General features: G+C 50.3%; 1 long non-coding RNA gene across 2 annotated transcripts; it reads right to left on the reverse strand.

Annotated features, from left to right (window-relative positions):
- Positions 1–7,789: 7,789 nt before the first annotated feature.
- LOC123355730 lies at positions 7,790–16,276 on the reverse strand. Of its 2 annotated transcripts, XR_006575189.1 has the most exons (4): positions 16,110–16,276; positions 15,579–15,703; positions 12,450–12,966; positions 7,790–8,190 (listed from the first exon to the last, which is right to left on the reverse strand). It is a non-coding gene; the product is annotated as an uncharacterized LOC123355730 (long non-coding RNA). The 2 variants fall into 2 exon arrangements; XR_006575190.1 differs by lacking the exon at positions 15,579–15,703.
- Positions 16,277–16,652: the final 376 nt, after the last annotated feature.

Raw genomic sequence — 16,652 nt, forward strand, 5'->3', positions numbered from 1 at the left:
TCGAGAGAAATAGGACAAATGAGAAAGTTATTCCTGAACTTTGCTACTGACAAATTTCTCAAGGAACTCTCCTCTAGAAACCTGTAAGATGCACGGCTAGTGTTTACTAAGAGACGGGATGGTGAGAAAGACAAAAGAAGAGGTCATTATTTCTGACCTGTGCTAGGGATAAATTGCTCAAGCTATCATGCTTTAAAAGCCCTAAGGTTTGGAAGAGAGCTGTTCAAAAGAGAAATTCATTATAATCTTCTCTAGGTATCTGCCTTTTAAAAACGTTAGGATGCACTGAGCTGTGCTACTGACAAATTTCTCAAGGACATGCTTGAATAGGCACTAGTAAGCACTGCTGCTGATTTGGAAGTGATCTGTTCATGACAAAGCGGGAAAAAAGACTATTCGTTCGTGAGTTCTGCTAGTGCTAAATGTCTCAAGGAACCAGAAACGAAAAGCGATTAGGATTTAGTTCTTTACGTTTCGCAGAGATCTGTTCGTGAGAAAGACGAATAAGAGAATTTTGATCCTGCTCTGAGGAAGGCACAAATGTCTCAAGGAATCACGATGAAAAGCCACGAGGATGCAATGCTAATGGTTTGGAAGTGGTCTGTTCATGAGCTCAGAAGAGAATTTCATTGGTAAGCTTCACACTAGGATCACCTTCTCTATAACCCTTTGGATGCAGTGCTATTGACTTCTAAGAGATTTGTTTGTGATTCAGCGGAAAAATGAAAGCCCTTTTTTCTCTTAAAGAGCGTTAACCTTCTGAAAAGTAATTTGCTGTTTTTGTCGGTCAGTCAACTTCCTTTAAAAACCAATCCTGTACGTTTCCTGGCACTTTCCTTATCATGGCATTACATGTGTTTGAGCAGCTTGTCTTGTTTTCATGCTTTCATTACCAAGGCTAAATCTTCCGTAATAAAGATAGCGTGATCGAAGGACGCCGCTGAGGCTAAGGGATAATGAGTGCTAACTCCTCCTTCTGTGTGAAATCATGGCTCCAGTGAAGTTGATTTCAAAATTCGCTCTTTGGTTTATTTCCTACCGAGAGTCACCACGAAGGAATCTGAAATTCTTTCGGACGATTATACCGTGAGAAATTTGTCTCTAGCCTTGATCAGGAATGAATTTCGAAGGCTGACGGAGTAAGGCTCCAATAAGTCGGCCACAGCACTCATCGTCGCGTTTCTGTTTGGTCATTTTCACATAGCGCTCGCTACCAAACCACCAGGAGAGATTTCTCATGGCTTTTACACGAAGACTCCATGAGTAATAAGTCACTGGCACTGAGGAGGAATTGATTGCTATTTGGTAATTTTATCACACACGATCGCTACCAAACCAGCAGCAGCTAATTCTAACGACTGTTAGAGTAACATTCCGTGAGACGTCTGTCACTAGCCCGGTGGTGGGGCTGAGGTGGGCTAGAAGGAAAATTTGGGGGACTACGTCAGAGGTGGGAGAGCGGAGCCGGGCAGTGGGCGGCAGCTGGTGCCACGGGGTGGGTGGCTGCAGCGCTGTGGTTTCCTCAGCGTGCGGCCGCCCTTGGACTGCTTGCAGCCCTTAGGAGCTGCCTGGCAAGGGGCCCGGCTCGGGGATCAGCAGAGCCGTTGGGGAGCAGGGGCCAGGGAGTTTCAATCGGGCTTGCTATATGGAGACTTGGACCTTCTACCTGCCCTGGTTAGTGACCCCCAATGTGTGGAGACCTGGCCCCTCAGCCCCTTGCTCGGGCTCAGGTCTGCACCGCTGCTGGAGTAGGGCTGCCAGACCTCCGCTGGAAAACGGTACCTGCAGCGTGCGATCCAGGGGCGGCTCTAGGCACCAGCAAACCAAGCTGTTGCCTAGGGCGGCCAAATCTAGGGGGCGGCAGGCTGGGCCAGTGGACCTGCCGCAGTCATGCCTGCGGGAGGTCCACCGGAGCCGCGGACGAGCGGACCTGCTGCAGGCATGACTGCGGAGGGGGCGCTCGTCCCGCGGCTCGGCTGGACCTCCCGCAGGCATGACTGCGGCAGCTCAAGCGGAGCCGCCGGACCCGCGAACCGTCCGCAGTCATGCCCGCGGGAGGTCCGCTCATCCCGGGGCTCCGGTGGACCTGCCGCGGGAGCTCAACCGGAGCCGCGGGAAGAGGGGACCCGCCGCGGGACCGAGGAAGGGCGGCGCAGCACACCGCGCTGCTTGGGGCAGCCTATTTTCTAGAGCCGCCCCTGGTGCGATCAGTAGTACCGAGTAACACTCCCCAATCTGGCAGGAAGAGCAGCTGCTGCGGGAGCAGCTCTCAGGAACTGCCCAGCTCAGTCAGAGAGAGGTACCGGTGGGCTGCACTCGGGAGAGGGCGCCTGAAGTGCGAAACATTTGCAGAGCAGGGCATGTGGCCAGGTGACTTCCGAGACCCCCTTCCCAGCTTCCTTTGTTCCCCGCTCCTGGAGCACGGGTCTCCCTCCCACATCCTGCTCCAGTCACAAACAATCCAACCATGGAAGAACAGCAGTACCCGTATCGTCCTGCCCAGGTCATACACAGAGTAACATTATGGCCCTATATTACACGTATTGTGATGTGCCCCATGGGGATCAAGTGTATACATTGGATTGGTGGGCCTTGTACCACCCAGCATATGAAAGGGAGGGATAGCACAGTAGCTTGATGATTTACCCTACAAAACCCAGGATTGTGAGTTCAATCCTTGGAGGGGCAATTTAGAGATCGGCGCAAAACAGACCGTGGCTTCGTCCTGCTTTGAGTAGGTGGTGTGAGTAGATGACCTCCCAAGGTCCCTTCCCACCCTGATATTCTCTGACACATAGAGAAGGAAAAGATAATCTTTATGTGCTGTCAGTAGAAGAGTTAAGACGGTCATCTCTTTAGCTCATACCCAATCCGTTTCGCTGTCTGGCAGCATAATAGCTAACAACTGTTGTTCAGAACACCGCAAGGCTAACATAATTTTGCTTGCTCTTGAGCCCAGAATGGCTGGTTAACATATTTCCAAGTATGCCATTGCACGTTCTTTGTATCATCCCAAGTTTGTACCAATTCAGTGATCTGGTGCTCTTGACCCCGTAAAATTGTATGATGCAATGCTGGCCTTATTTTTCAATGCCATTCTAGGTCTACTGAATTTATAATTCAGTCCCTGTTCCTATACCTCTTTATAAAGTATCTGCTATAGCTCGCCATTGACGAGGGAAGGCATGTGTTGGGTGGAAGGATTTGAACCATGCTTCAAATATGACGGCGCTCTATTGTGCCATGTTAGAGTCAAATTATTCCTGGTCCAGTTTATTGAAAGGTGTAGTTTTACTTGCACCTCTATAGGAGGCTGCATCTTAAGCAAATGAGAACGAGTTACATTTATGGTTGTGGACCATTTAAAACTAGACTGTTGTATTTCCTACCAATTTAGTTTCGTTCACCCATATTGATATTGTCTGAGTCGCTAGGGGGTCCTGGTTTAAAAGGTGGAAATCCATGGTATCCAGGAAGCACGGGTTGACAATGAAGATTGTAATCTATTGTAGGCTGGGTAGGTGTGCTAAACTACAATATACCGTCACGGTCATAGGGTATGATGTTTATCCAGTAAGTAACTCAAAGGACCCATTTAACACATAGTTAGAGAGTGGTATAATTTGGATCTGATTTTCAGAGCTGAAATAAAACCACCGGATCCCCAATGTGCATTGAATGTTCCCAAAGTGAATAACTGTGCCAGGAATCCCCAAAATAGTAATATCTTCTTTGTGTCCTTCAGTCAGCTTCCACCAGTGCTCCTCTGTAAACGCGTGTGCAGGTTTTGAAAGGGAAATAACACTGTTAATTAGTTGATGATAGCAATATTCCAGTTGGAGGCAATCAGCTGAAGCTCTCCAGATTTCTTCTACAGGATCAGATGACAGTGGCACCTAAAAGGGATGAAGCGCATGCTATTCAGAAAATAGTTTGATCTGGGATACATGTACTCATTTAAGTTTATCACTATACCAGCGGACAGAGACGGTCAACTATGGAATGTGGACGTATCTATTTAGATTCTAAGGTGTGATCGTTCTTACTCAATTTTAACTGTTTCCTGATCTCTAGTTTCCCATAAATTGCGCTGATTAGTTCTTTGTTTTTGCATTGTCTTATTAATATGTCCAATAACCTTATTGATCCTGAACTGTAATGAGGTTTTAGCCTCCTGTAATTGTTTTAACCAGTGGAAATAATCATTCTGGACTTGTGTGGGATGATTCTTGGGGGGTGTATAGTAAAATGTGCAGGATCAATCATTAACTTAGTTGATTGACTGAAATTAATCTGGCATGGTTGAATCTTAGGGTTCTCAGCCTGTTACTACTGTGAGTGGCAGCTAGGCAGATTCTCAGGCCATACATATACCAGTATGGTATACTACTTTTCACAATACCTCTTTAATAGTGCTATTTATTCTTCTTACCTGAACAGAGGACGGGGGTCAGTATGGAATGTGGCATTTCTGGCTGATCTCTAGGGCTTGTAACAAATTTGCCCCACAAATGCACTTTCATTATCTGAGACTCAGGGGTTCCATAGCTGTACACTTCAGTGAAAAGCCTTTTAGCTGCAGTTCTAGCACTATTAGCCCTAGTGGGGAATGCGTCCACCCATCCTGAAAATGAATCTATACTAACCAACAAATACTGGAATCCTTCGTTTCTTCTCGGCAGCTTATCAATGAAATCCATCTGTACATTATGCCATGGTCCCAGGTGCATCATTAGTTGCCAGTGCGGGGGACGAGCTTTTGCATAGTGCACAAAATTTTCCACCCATGTACTCATCATCTTCCATACCGTCTCAGTCTGCTACTGCCTTAGCCTTCTTAGGTCCCTTCTGTCCCGTCATGCGTGAACTGATGTGCCGCTTGAGTCAGCTTCTGCCTCGCCGTTTCCCCTGAGTTTGGCTGCAATTATCACTCACATCGCTAGATGGCAGCAGCGTACCAGAAATGAGCTCAGGCGCGTTCCTGGCTTCTAGTAGCAATTGCTCTGTTTTGCCGCTGGGTGACAGCATCGCCTCGGCGGTTCCACACTTCACTCCCTGCTGTGGGCTTTGTAACTGATTGGGGTTCCTTGCCATCCAAGAATGGATACATTCCCATTCTCCTAGGTACGCTAGCTCCTTCCCATCTGCTCCCTCCCAATGATTTCGTTGCCAGTCAAATAGCCAATCCTGTATGCCTTTCTCGCAAAAATCACTGTCTGCATAGATATAGATTGGTCCGGGAAAGCGTCAATATCATTTTAAAACATGATATATGACATGAAGCGCTGCATGTTGCGCTGAGCCATGCTCTAAATGCCCTTGATTCACTTCCTTCCATAGGCAGCATATTTACTATACCGTTTCCCCTTAATTACTACTGAGCTGCCATCAGTAAAGCAGATCTGTTTCTCCTGCCCTTAAGGAGGGTGCCTCCACCAGTGCAATTTTTTGTTCTAAAGTAATCACGGACATTCATGCTTAGTTCCTTTTTCAATTAAAGTGTGAGTCAATAAATCGGGCTTAGATACGGTTTCGGTAACGACCCCTATAGTGATCAGAATGAGGTTTCATTGAGCCACAGGTGTATTGGAGACCCTGCTTCCTATCAGTTTGTCAGATAAGATATAGTTGAGTGAGGTATGAGTACTTTGAATTGTGATCAGGGCTGTGCTCGTGAGCGGGTCAAAAGACTGGATTGCCCAAACAGTTGATAAACAATCAGGCTCACAAGGATCAAAATTTAACTCAGCACCTTGAAGTTTTTTTAGACTCATATGCTATTGGCACTAGTTTGCCTGCCTCGTTATTTTGCAAGAGAGTAGCTGCTAAGGCAACCTCAGGGCTTTGACTCATCGGGGAAGTGTAACGCCCCAGTCACACACACAGCCCCCCCCCGACACTGGGAGAACAGCTGTACCTCCAGCGTCCTGCCCCAGTCACACACACATCCCGAGCTTGAGAGAACAGCTGTACCGCCATCGTCCTGCCCCAGTCACACACAGATCCAGAGCTTGGGAGAACCGCTGTACCTCCAGCGTCCTGCCCTAGTCAACCCCCCAACTGTGGCGCTCCCTCCCGCTTCCTACCACAGTCACACACATCCAGAGCACAGCTTTCCCTCCCCATCCTACCCTACTTACCTCTTCTGAAATTGTACTCTATATGACTTTATGAAACTATGCTGATGAGTTTAAATATAATGTAACTGGAACATGTTTCATTTAAAAGGTCTCTTGTAAAGTATCATTACAAAGCTTATAATCTAGTGTGTTCACCCTATTTGTATAAATGTACCAGTCTTGTCTCTGTCTCTAGAAATATGAAATATAACGCTGAGGGCCTATTGTACTTATGCACAATTTGGGCCATTAATGGTGGTTTGGAATCTGGATGGCTCCCATTAACCATGACAATTGTCTGCATCCGGGTGTGTTTTACTTGTAAGTCTCCCTGTAGACATGTGTGCTGGCAAATGGGCAATGAAGTCTTACAGTGACATGTGAGCCTATCACCTGAACTGGAATCCATCTTTCCATTGAGAGGGAGGGCTGGGAACCCAGAGAGGGACAAAGGATTCGCGCCTCATGCAAAAGATATATCAATGGGTGGAACAGAACAAACGGAACAGCCATCATGAGGCAACCCCTAGCTACCACCTGAGCTGGAACAACGGCTGGACCAGACGGTAAGGATCGTGCCCAGACTAGAAAGGCGTCAAGTCTGTGAAAGAAACGTATGGAACATCTCTGAAGGTGAGATTTTTATCTGTATTCAGTTGTATTACTGTAGTAGACTTCGATTTGCGTGTTTTATTTTATTTTACTTGGTAATTTGCTTTGTTCTGTCTGCTCCTACTTGGAACCACTTAAATCCTACTAGCTGTATTTAATAAAATCACTTTTTACTTATTAATTAACCCAGAGTATGTTGGCTGGCAAACAGCTGTGCATATCTCTCTATCAGTGTTATAGCAGGTGAACAATTTATGAGTTTACCCTGTATAAGCTTTAGACAGGGTAAAATGGATATATTTGGGGTTTAGAGCCCATTGGGAGACTTCTGAGTGTTAAAGACAGGAACACTTCCGTAAGTTGCTTTCAGGTTAAGTCTGCAGCTTTGGGGCATGTGGTTCAGACCCTGGGTCTGTGCTGGAGCAGACGGGCATGTCTGGCTCAACAAGACAGGGTGCTGGAGTAGTCTTGGCACAACAGGTGGCAGTGCCCAGGGGTGTTTCTGTGATCCAAGCCACCACGCCCCTCAAGGCCTGCTCAGCTGGTGGGGGGAGGGAGGGGAGGAAATCAGCGAGCGACAGGGTGGGGAAGATGGGGAGGGGGGCCCTTGGGGGAAGAGAAGGAGCAGGAGCAGTGCTTTCATAGACGAGGTGCAGCAGGGGGCAGGGAAGTTCCACTGCTCAGCATCCAGTTTTCCCAAATTAGAAAGTTAGCCACCCTATGCAGCTGGTGGCTCTGACATACTGGGAGTGGGGGGCTGAGAACGGCAGCTTCTGGTCAGGCGCCGAGCTCTGGAGGCCATTGCCAGCACCAGTAAAGTGTCTCCCTAACAGTTTACCTTTGCGCTGGGATGGCTGGATACAGGAAGGTTGAGGCAAATTTAGGGGTGGCTATAGCCCTTTCAAGTCCCCCTCTAACGCTGCCACTCATCTCAGTGAGAGTAACAGTCCTCAGCTCCCAGCTGATCTTGCCTGACATCTGTCTCAAAGCCAGGCTGTCCTACCGCTCAGTCTCAGGACAGAGCTGAAGTGATTCTCCACCAGGTCTCCCTTGCAGGAAACACAAGCCAAGAACATCAAGCGAGTGGCAGGGAATGTAAAGGTAGTTGGCTCCGGTGATTGCTAGTCCCCAAGGCAGGCATGGCTATATGTAAGAGGCACCAGGCTGCTCCCATCCAAAATGAGCACAGCATTCTATTGTCCTTTCCCCTTGCCTTTATCCCACAGAGATCTCCCCTAACCAGAATGCTCACATCCGCTGAAGCACGGTAGAGAGCAGGGCTAGCATGCCATGACCAGGAACTCTTGCCCAGTGATGTGGAAGAGGTGAGGACTGAGAATCTTTGGTTACATGCCTCTGGAACGTTGGATGTCTAGATTGTGCAGGTCCATTTCTTCCAGATCCTCTTCCTGGGGCTGAGACTCTTGCCCTGCTCCGCTCCACTGGCCTGAGGAGTCTTCTGCAAGCACAGGAAATAACCCAAGAAAGAGTCTTCGGTTCCCAAAGCTCTACTGAGGCGTGAGCTCTTGCTCTCCCTGCCTCCCGCTCCCATCTGCTCTGCATCACCCCCAGTGAATGAACAGAAATGGATTCAACACCTATGGATCAATAGGCTGGTTACACCCATTTCCGCATCACTCTAGCACCCAGTACCACAGTAGGAGTCTCTTGCACTCCTCCCACATCTCCTCTCTTGCAGGCTTTTGAGACCAAGCCTGTTGGGATGCACACCTGCCCAGATGTGACCAGATTCAGTCATATTCCTACATACAAATGGTTAACCTTGTCTAAAGACCAAAAATACTTTCTACATTTCAAACAGTAATTATCCCATATTTAACTGGTGTCCAAGCGGGGCTTAAAACAGGTCTTTGCATTAAAAAGGTTGTCCAAAAATTGTGTAATTGTAAACATTAGAGAGCTTGGTTATTGCTTAAAAACAAGTTCAACTTGAAATGAATTTTATAAACAATTTATTAATAATTTGGAGCATCCTTGGAAGTTTTATTACTGGGGGCATGACTAATTAACAATCAAACCTAGGGTCTTCACTTTAAACTGTTAGTTTCCACATTATTCTGAATAATGAGGATTTTCAGCCACATATTTATATATTTACTATGAAACAAGCAATGTTTGTCCTTATTGGAGCATTTGTGAGCTTTGCTTTAGGGTTAAAGCTATTGAAAAAGAAAAGCAAACAGGGTGAGGCAGTGAAGTAGCTGCCTACTCTGTAACGCCTCCATCACATACACTTGCTGGTAAATCGCCACTGGAAAAACACTCTCTTTCCCAATTTGGAAGTTAAGTTTCTGTTAGAGTCCAACCGGAACAGTGAATGGAAGTTAAGATGCTCTGGTACTCGCTCGATTAGAGTCCAACCAGGAACAGTGAGCACAGAATCACAGAATCATAGAATCTCAGGGTTGGAAGGGACCTCAGGAGGTCATCTAGTCCAACCCCCTGCTCAAAGCAGGACCAAACCCAACTAAATCATCCCAGCCAGGGCTTTGTCAAGCCTGACCTTAAAAACCTCTAAGGAAGGAGATTCCACCACCTCCCTAGGTAACCCATTCCAGTTCTTCACCACCCTACTAGTGAAAAAGTTTTTCCTAATGTCCAACCTAAACCTCCCCCTCTGCAACTTGAGACCATTACTCCTTGTTCTGTCATCTTCTACCACTGAGAACAGTCTAGATCCATCCTCTTTGGAACCCCCTTTCAGGTAGTTGAAAGCAGCTATCAAATCCCCCCTCATTCTTCTCTTCTGCAGGCTAAACAATCCCAGTTCCCTCAGCCTCTCCTCATAAGTCATGTGCTCCAGCTCCCTAATCATTTTTGTTGCCCTCCGCTGGACTCTCTCCAATTTATCCACATCCTTCTTGTAGTGTGGGGCCCAAAACTGGACACAGTACTCCAAATGAGGCCTCTCCAGTGCTGAATAGAGGGGAATGATCACATCCCTCGATCTGCTGGAAATGCCCCTACTTATACAACCCAAAATGCCATTAGCCTTCTTGGCAACAAGGGCACACTGTTGACTCATATTCGGCTTTTCGTCCACCGTAACCCCTAGGTCCTTTTCTGCAGAACTGCTGCCCAGCCATTCGGTCCCTAGTCCGTAGCAGTGCATGGGATTCTTCCGTCTTAAGTGCAGGACTCTGCACTTGTCCTTGTTGAACCTCATCATATTTCCTTTGGCCCAATCCTCTAATTTGTCTAGGTCCCTCTGTATCCTATCCCTACCCTCCAGCGTATCAACCACTCCTCCCAGTTTAGTGTCATCTGCAAACTTGCTAAGGGTGCAGTCCACACCATCCTCCAGATCGTTAATGAAGATATTGAACAAAACCGGCCCCGGCACCGACCCTTGGGGCACTCCACTTGATACCGGCTGCCAACTAGACATGGAACCATTGATCACTACCCGTTGAGCCCGACCATCTAGCCAGTTTTCTATCCACCTTACTGTCCATTCATCCAGCCCAGACTTCTTTAACTTGCTGGCAAGAATACAGTGGGAGACTGTATCAAAGGCTTTGCTAAAGTCCAGAAATAGCACATCCACTGCTTTCCCCTCATCCACAGAACCGGTTATCTCATCATAGAAGGCAATTAGGTTAGTCAGGCATGACTTGCCCTTGGTGAATCCATGCTGACTGTTCCTGATCACTTTCCCCTCCTTTAAGTGGTTCAGAATTGATTCCTTGAGGACCTGTTCCATGATTTTTCCAGGGACTGAGGTGAGACTGACTGGCCTGTAGTTCCCTGGATCTTCCTTCCAGAAGTAAAGTTTCCTCCCGTTCTATAACTGATGGGGTGGGGTGGCGGCAGGGACAAGGGGAAGTGAGAATGCGGGGTGCCTGATGTGTTGGGGTATGGAGTTGCCTACTTCAGCTCCACAGGCTGGGTCCGGTGCAGAGCATGGCATGGCAGGGAGATGACATCTCCCATAATGCCGGGGCCCTTTCACAGCAAGGGTGTCACCTCCCCATGGTAGCACGGATTCCCACCTACTCCTCCTGCTTTCGCCTGACAACAGCACCACCCTTCACGGCACCACCTCATGGCAACTTCTGCTTCTGGACTCGCACCGGAAATGGGAAGTCCAGCTGGGTCTGGCAGTGGCTGACAGGAAATGAAGACAGGCGCCACTGCCGCTCCCATGGTGCCACAGGGCCCACCATGGCTGGTGGGAGATGGATAAATGTCTGCGTACCTCCCCAGCACTATGTCTCCTTTAGTGCTTGTGACCCCCCCACCCCCCGTCCTGCTTAGTCTGGGTGTTCCTTACCGGAGCACACTGTGTGTCCCAGGCATGTTCTGTCTCACCTTTGGGTCCAGCCTAACAGGGGTGTCTCTCCCCATCCTCCCACCAGTAACTTCTCCCCCAACGCACACAGGACAGGGAGCTGGCTGGTGCCCTTCTATAAAAGGACTGCTCTGTGCAACAGAAACCAGCCTAGTCCCCGCCCCGCAGGCTGGGAGCTTGCTGCTGCCTTCAACCGCATCACAAGTTACAAGAGGGGGCAGGGATAAAATCCCCACTGACTAAACAGGATGGGGTGAAGCATGTCACCAGGCCATAATATTCTGGATAACCCCTTGATGACCATTTTAGGATCATCCTCTCATGTGGCATTCCTGGCCTCTGGCTAGCTGTGGTGACGAGAGGGGGATGTTGTCCCCCTTCCTCTGGCTCCCCTGGCTGGCAGAGCCTAGTGCTACTACCTTGGCATGTCAGCTGGGGAGCAGAGCTCTTACCTCCGCTAATCAGGGGTTAGCCCCACAGCCAGTGAGGGGATGAGGTAGGGCTCAGTTGCTAATTTTGGGCCTGGGATTGCCCACTTTACAGGCTCAAATTTGGGGGGGAGGCTGTGGTCCCCCCCAATCACGCACACCTTAAAGTAGGGAAATGTCCCTCACCTACTTATAATTGCACCCTAAATAACCTCTGGGATACTTTATTTTTGTTCTCAGAAGGTGCGCAGCACCATATTATCGGAGCTGACTGTCACAGAGTCCCAGACGCCATTTGCTTAAAGAAACCAGCCAGTGCTCCAGGTAAAGCTCAAACTCACCACCGCAGCTTCCCTCCACTGGGAAGGTGACTGGTTTAAACCACCTGGGTCTGGAGCTTCTCAAGGGTGAGCTTAAGGTGTCTCTTAAGAGGAGGAGGTGGAGGAGGAAGTGTCTCTTCCATTCCTGTCTAGCCCCACCTTTCTCTTGTCCTCCTTCAGCCCCTCTTCTTCCCTGCTGGGGTGATGCAGAGACAAGCCCCCAGCTGGGGGTGTCTCAGAGAGGCTGGAGCCAATGGAGTGTGTGTGGGACATGGAGAAGGCTGTGACTTTGGGTGGGTGGAGGGGCTGTTAGGGAATGAGTGATGGAAAACAAAGGGGAAGTGAAAGTCAGGCCCCTGTCTGAGTATTATGACCCTGTGTGGCACTGGTATTCCCCTTCCACAACCTCCCCGACCTCCTCTGTCATTGAACCCAGCAGTTGTAACCTGTCCTCATCACAGGTGTGCTGCGTAGCTCTGCCTCAGCTAGCGAGTGTCCCTCTCAGACAGCAGAAGCAGATCACAGACTCATGTAGGAGCGAGGGACAGATCCCCTCTCAGTGCCGCATTCACCTGGAAGGTGCTTTGCAAAACGCAACACTTCCCCTGTGTAAGAGAAACACCCTCCTCTCGCACATCCCTCAATGCCACCACCTCACTTTGCTCTCCGTGGGTCTGTTTGTCCTGTGGGATCTGGCTCTTTCTGGGAGGTCCACGGTCAGTCTTCAAAGAGCATTTGTGGAACAGGAGTTATCCCCATGGAAATCGCTTCACTTCTTTCTCAGGGCCACCTGGCTTTGAGGTTAGGTTTAGCCTTGCTCTCCCCTGTCTTGCTTCCCGGCGGGCTCTTGACCACCTTCTGGGGCTTGGCAGCTTTGACCTTTTGGGGGATTTTTTTCTTCCTTTTTTGTCCCTGCTGCAGCCACCACTTTCTTAGGACTATTCCTGCACATGGGCATGGTGGCCTTTCTGGGGATCCTGTCAGCTCTAGCCAGCTTCTTGGGGGCTATTTTCCTGCTCACAGCCATGGGCTGGTTCTTGTGCCTTGACTGGGGTCCATCTCCTGCTGGCTGACTGGGAAGGAGCCAAGGTGCTGCTGATCTCTGCTAACTCCTGAGCCCCAGCTGGATGTGGTTCTTGTTCTTCTGCACAGCATCGCTCGTGGAGAACAAGGACCTGCAAATGTACAGTTATAGTCTATCTTTGTTTAAAGAATGAAAACAAACTAGTGCATCAGAGGACTGGAACGGATTTCAGCTGATGGAGAGATTTGCTCAGTGTTTGTACATTTTAACAGGAAAATGTTGAATGATTAAATTCATTTCACGTCCCCGTTCAGCAGAACTCCTGAACATACAGGAGATGGATATGAAAATATAGTTCAATTGAAAAAGAGGACATTTAAGAGAGCAGCTGGATTTGAACCAGAAACCTCTTGATCTGCCATCAAATGCACCACCACTGAGTTCCCTGAGGCAGCTGAGTGTTGGAGCCAGGGATCTTGAAGAGTGTGAAGGGGACACTTATTTCAAAGAGCTTCTCTTCCATTCCCAGACATGGGTGGTTTTAAAAATGGAGTTTCATTACATTTTCTATGTGCATGTAAACACCACAGCTTGCACAATCCCCACAACTGCTCAGTCTCACCAGAGCACAATAACTTTGGAGGCCCCACACCCAGCTACCCAGCTCTGTGGCCTTTAACCTCTTCAGCAGTTCTTCAATGCCTTAAAGCCACAGGGCACATCATGTAATTTGACCCCATTCATCCCTATATCATTAATGACTGAATTCCCAAAGAATTCCCTTCTGAGCAGAAGCAGAGAGCTCCTGGGAGCATCAGCCACCCCGCTGTGCCCTGGAACAGAGGGGCTCTGGCAGCAGGCAGGGCCCATAGTGCACAGTCACTTTGTTATATTTTGCACACGTTCTGGGTCTGCGGGAGAATTCTTGTCTCCCGTACAGCAGGCCTGGGCTTAATTCGTGGCTAGTGCAGACCTGAGTTTCATGCTTAGGTGTAGAAATTGCAGAATTTAAGCTTGAAAGGCAGGCCAGTTCCCTCCCCTGCCCCCACAGCATTTCACATCTTTACATCCAAACTCAATGACTTTCTGAGTGATCTGTCCTAGTTCAACCGTACGGTGCTGGGGTCCATGTAGGACTCACTGGGTAAAATTCTCTGGACTGTTATGGCAGGTCAAATAGGGAGAGGGAGGGGTCCACTGGAGGCGCTTAGTCTCCTGCTTGGCAGTACTTTTAAAAGGAAAGCAGAGGATGGGAACACTCCTGCCACTGGAGAATGGGGCCATTGATCCCACTGCTTCTCGCATGCAAAGCGAGTGCTCAACCACTTGAGCTAATTCCACTGCACACAAGTAGATGTCCTCAGCCACCTGTCTCATTCCAGAGGACAAAACGACCCTGAGGCTGCCCATGGCTCCTTTCCGAAAGGGCCGCTTGGCAGGCTGTTTTCTGGGGTCCGGCTAGCTCAACTGGTAAGAACGTGGTGCTAATAACGCCCAAGGGCGGCAGGTTTGTAGAAATTTTGGTTGCTGTCCAGAACCTGCCCCTCCAAATTCCCCCCACCTCTCCACCCACCTGCCTAAGGCTTTGGGTTTGGGTGGGGCTCTGGGGTGCAGGATCTGGGAGGGAGTTTGGGTGTATGGGGGTGAGGGGTCAGGCTCTGGGAGGAAGTTTGGGTGGAGGAGGGTGTCTTGGGTGCAGGCTCTGGGAGGGAGTTTGGGTGCAGGCTCTGGGCTGGGCAGGGGATTGGGGTCCAGGGGGGTGAGAGGTGGAGGCTCTGGAAGGGAATTTGGGTGCTGGATGCAGGCTCTTGGCTGGGGCAAGAGGTGGGTGTGGTGGAGGGAGTGAGGGGTGTGAGCTCTGGGAGGGAGTTTGGGGGCTAGACGGGGTGGGTGTACAGGAGGGAATTTGGGGACAGCAGGGTGTGTGTGGGTAGCGGAGTGGGTGCAGGATCTGGAAGGGGTCGAGGGGTTCGGTGCTTACCTGGGGCACCCCTCCGGCAGCGGTTCCTAGGCGGGGCGGGCCAGGAGGTCTCCATGTGCTCCTGTCCCCATCGCCCTCGCAACGTCTCATTGGCCACAGGAGATTCGGGGCAGAGGCAGCATGCGGAGACACAGCCTCCCACCCCCTCCAGGCCACAGGGACGTGGCACCAGACACGTGGAGCGAGCGCGCAGGAAGCCGCTCAGGCCTGCTGTCCTGCCGGTGGTGGCAGTGGGGCCATTTTCAATCGCCCAGGGGCGGCTGGCAGGGCTGGGGGATGCACAGGGGTGGCAGGTGGGGCCGGGGGAGAGACCTGGCCCCCAACTTTGCTGGAGCCAGGCCCCTGAGCCAGGAATATCCCTGCTGCCCAGCACCATGGGCCCATATAACTCACCACCTATGGCTTAGGGCCTGGGGCTTTTGGAGTTGACAGACCAAAGGTCTATTCTCCTCCCCTTAGGGATGTCTCTAGTCACTGGGTCTGGCAGCTGCAGCCCGTGGGTTTGTTCCAAGGGGAAGTCAAACTGCAGCACGACAAGGACAATGTGGCCGCACCCAATAGGCCCCTGGAAGAGGACGGGGAGTCTGCTCCCCGACTTGTGGTGGCACGGGGCAAACCCCATCCCCTTTCTGGGACTCCCACAAAGATCTGCTCAGGCAATTCGCTGGGTGTGTCCTGCCCACTCACCAACCCACCAGCTCCCCTCTCAGACACTCATGGGCCAGCCAGGGAGACAGGGACAGGAGCTAGGTCTGCAGAGACAAAATCCTGCAGTAACTCACCCACCCGGGGACTCTTTTCATGCCACGTAGCAGGGAATCCATGGAACACACGACCATTAGCAAGGCTCCAAGCCAGGACCTTGAAAGCCGTCCTCTCTCACTGGATGCACGAGGAAGTCTAGAAGCTAAATATAAGGAGCAGGATCTTGGCCAGGCTCCAGCTTTCCATATTAACCAAACCACCAGTGCACACGGGTCCACAAGCTGGCGATTTCTCCTGTGGCTGCTAGATGGCCCAGTCTGGGGCGCCCCACGACAGAAAGGATGGCCTGCCCTGGGATGGCTCAGGTCACCTGGGGGGGGATCACTCTCCGAGCAGCCTTCCTGCCCCATCGCTTTGTGAGGGCGTCCCACAACGCAACGAGGGCTAGATGATGAACCCCAATGTCCCCAGGAATTCTGAGGGACAATGGCTTAAGGTGCGTGCGGGGGAAATTCTCTCACCTTAATCTAGTGTTTTCCATGCCTTGAATTTGGCCAGCACCAGGTGGGTCAGGCTCCCTAGGTACCAAACCTCTCTGAGGCTCTTACCTGCTCCACAGGGACGTCTGTCTTCTCACTCAATTAGCAGTGGGAAAGGGGAAAACCCCAAGGAGGCTCCTCCTCGCGCTCACAGGCGTGACCCTGTATTCTCTCTCACTCCTCAAGGGGAGACCTTGAGAAGGAGACTCCCTGCAGCAAAGCCATTTCCCCCACCCTGCAGCCTCTTTACCTGCCCGTTGTCATGGACGCTCTGTGAGATCACCGCCTCCCAACCGCCTTTGACCAATCAGCTGAGGTGCTGCAAAAGGCCCTTGTGATGTCACCACCACACCCACCCCTGCCCTGCAGGGCTAATGTCCTGCCCCTGGCCAGCCCCTTTCATGTTTCAGCTGCTTTCCCTGTGACACCCCCACGCACTCAGGGTTAGTGCTGGGGATCAAGCAGGCAGCACACGGAAACCTCAGAGGCTCTCAATGTGCCACACTCAGTTTTGCTGAGATTTGGAGACTAAGGCCAGAAGAGATGGTTAGATCATCTCATCTGACCCCTCTGCACATCACAGGCCTCCTGTATGGCGCTGTAGCGAGTTTT

The sequence above is a fragment of the Mauremys mutica genome, chromosome 24 (genome assembly GCF_020497125.1).
Source record: "Mauremys mutica isolate MM-2020 ecotype Southern chromosome 24, ASM2049712v1, whole genome shotgun sequence".
NCBI lineage: Eukaryota > Metazoa > Chordata > Testudines > Geoemydidae > Mauremys > Mauremys mutica.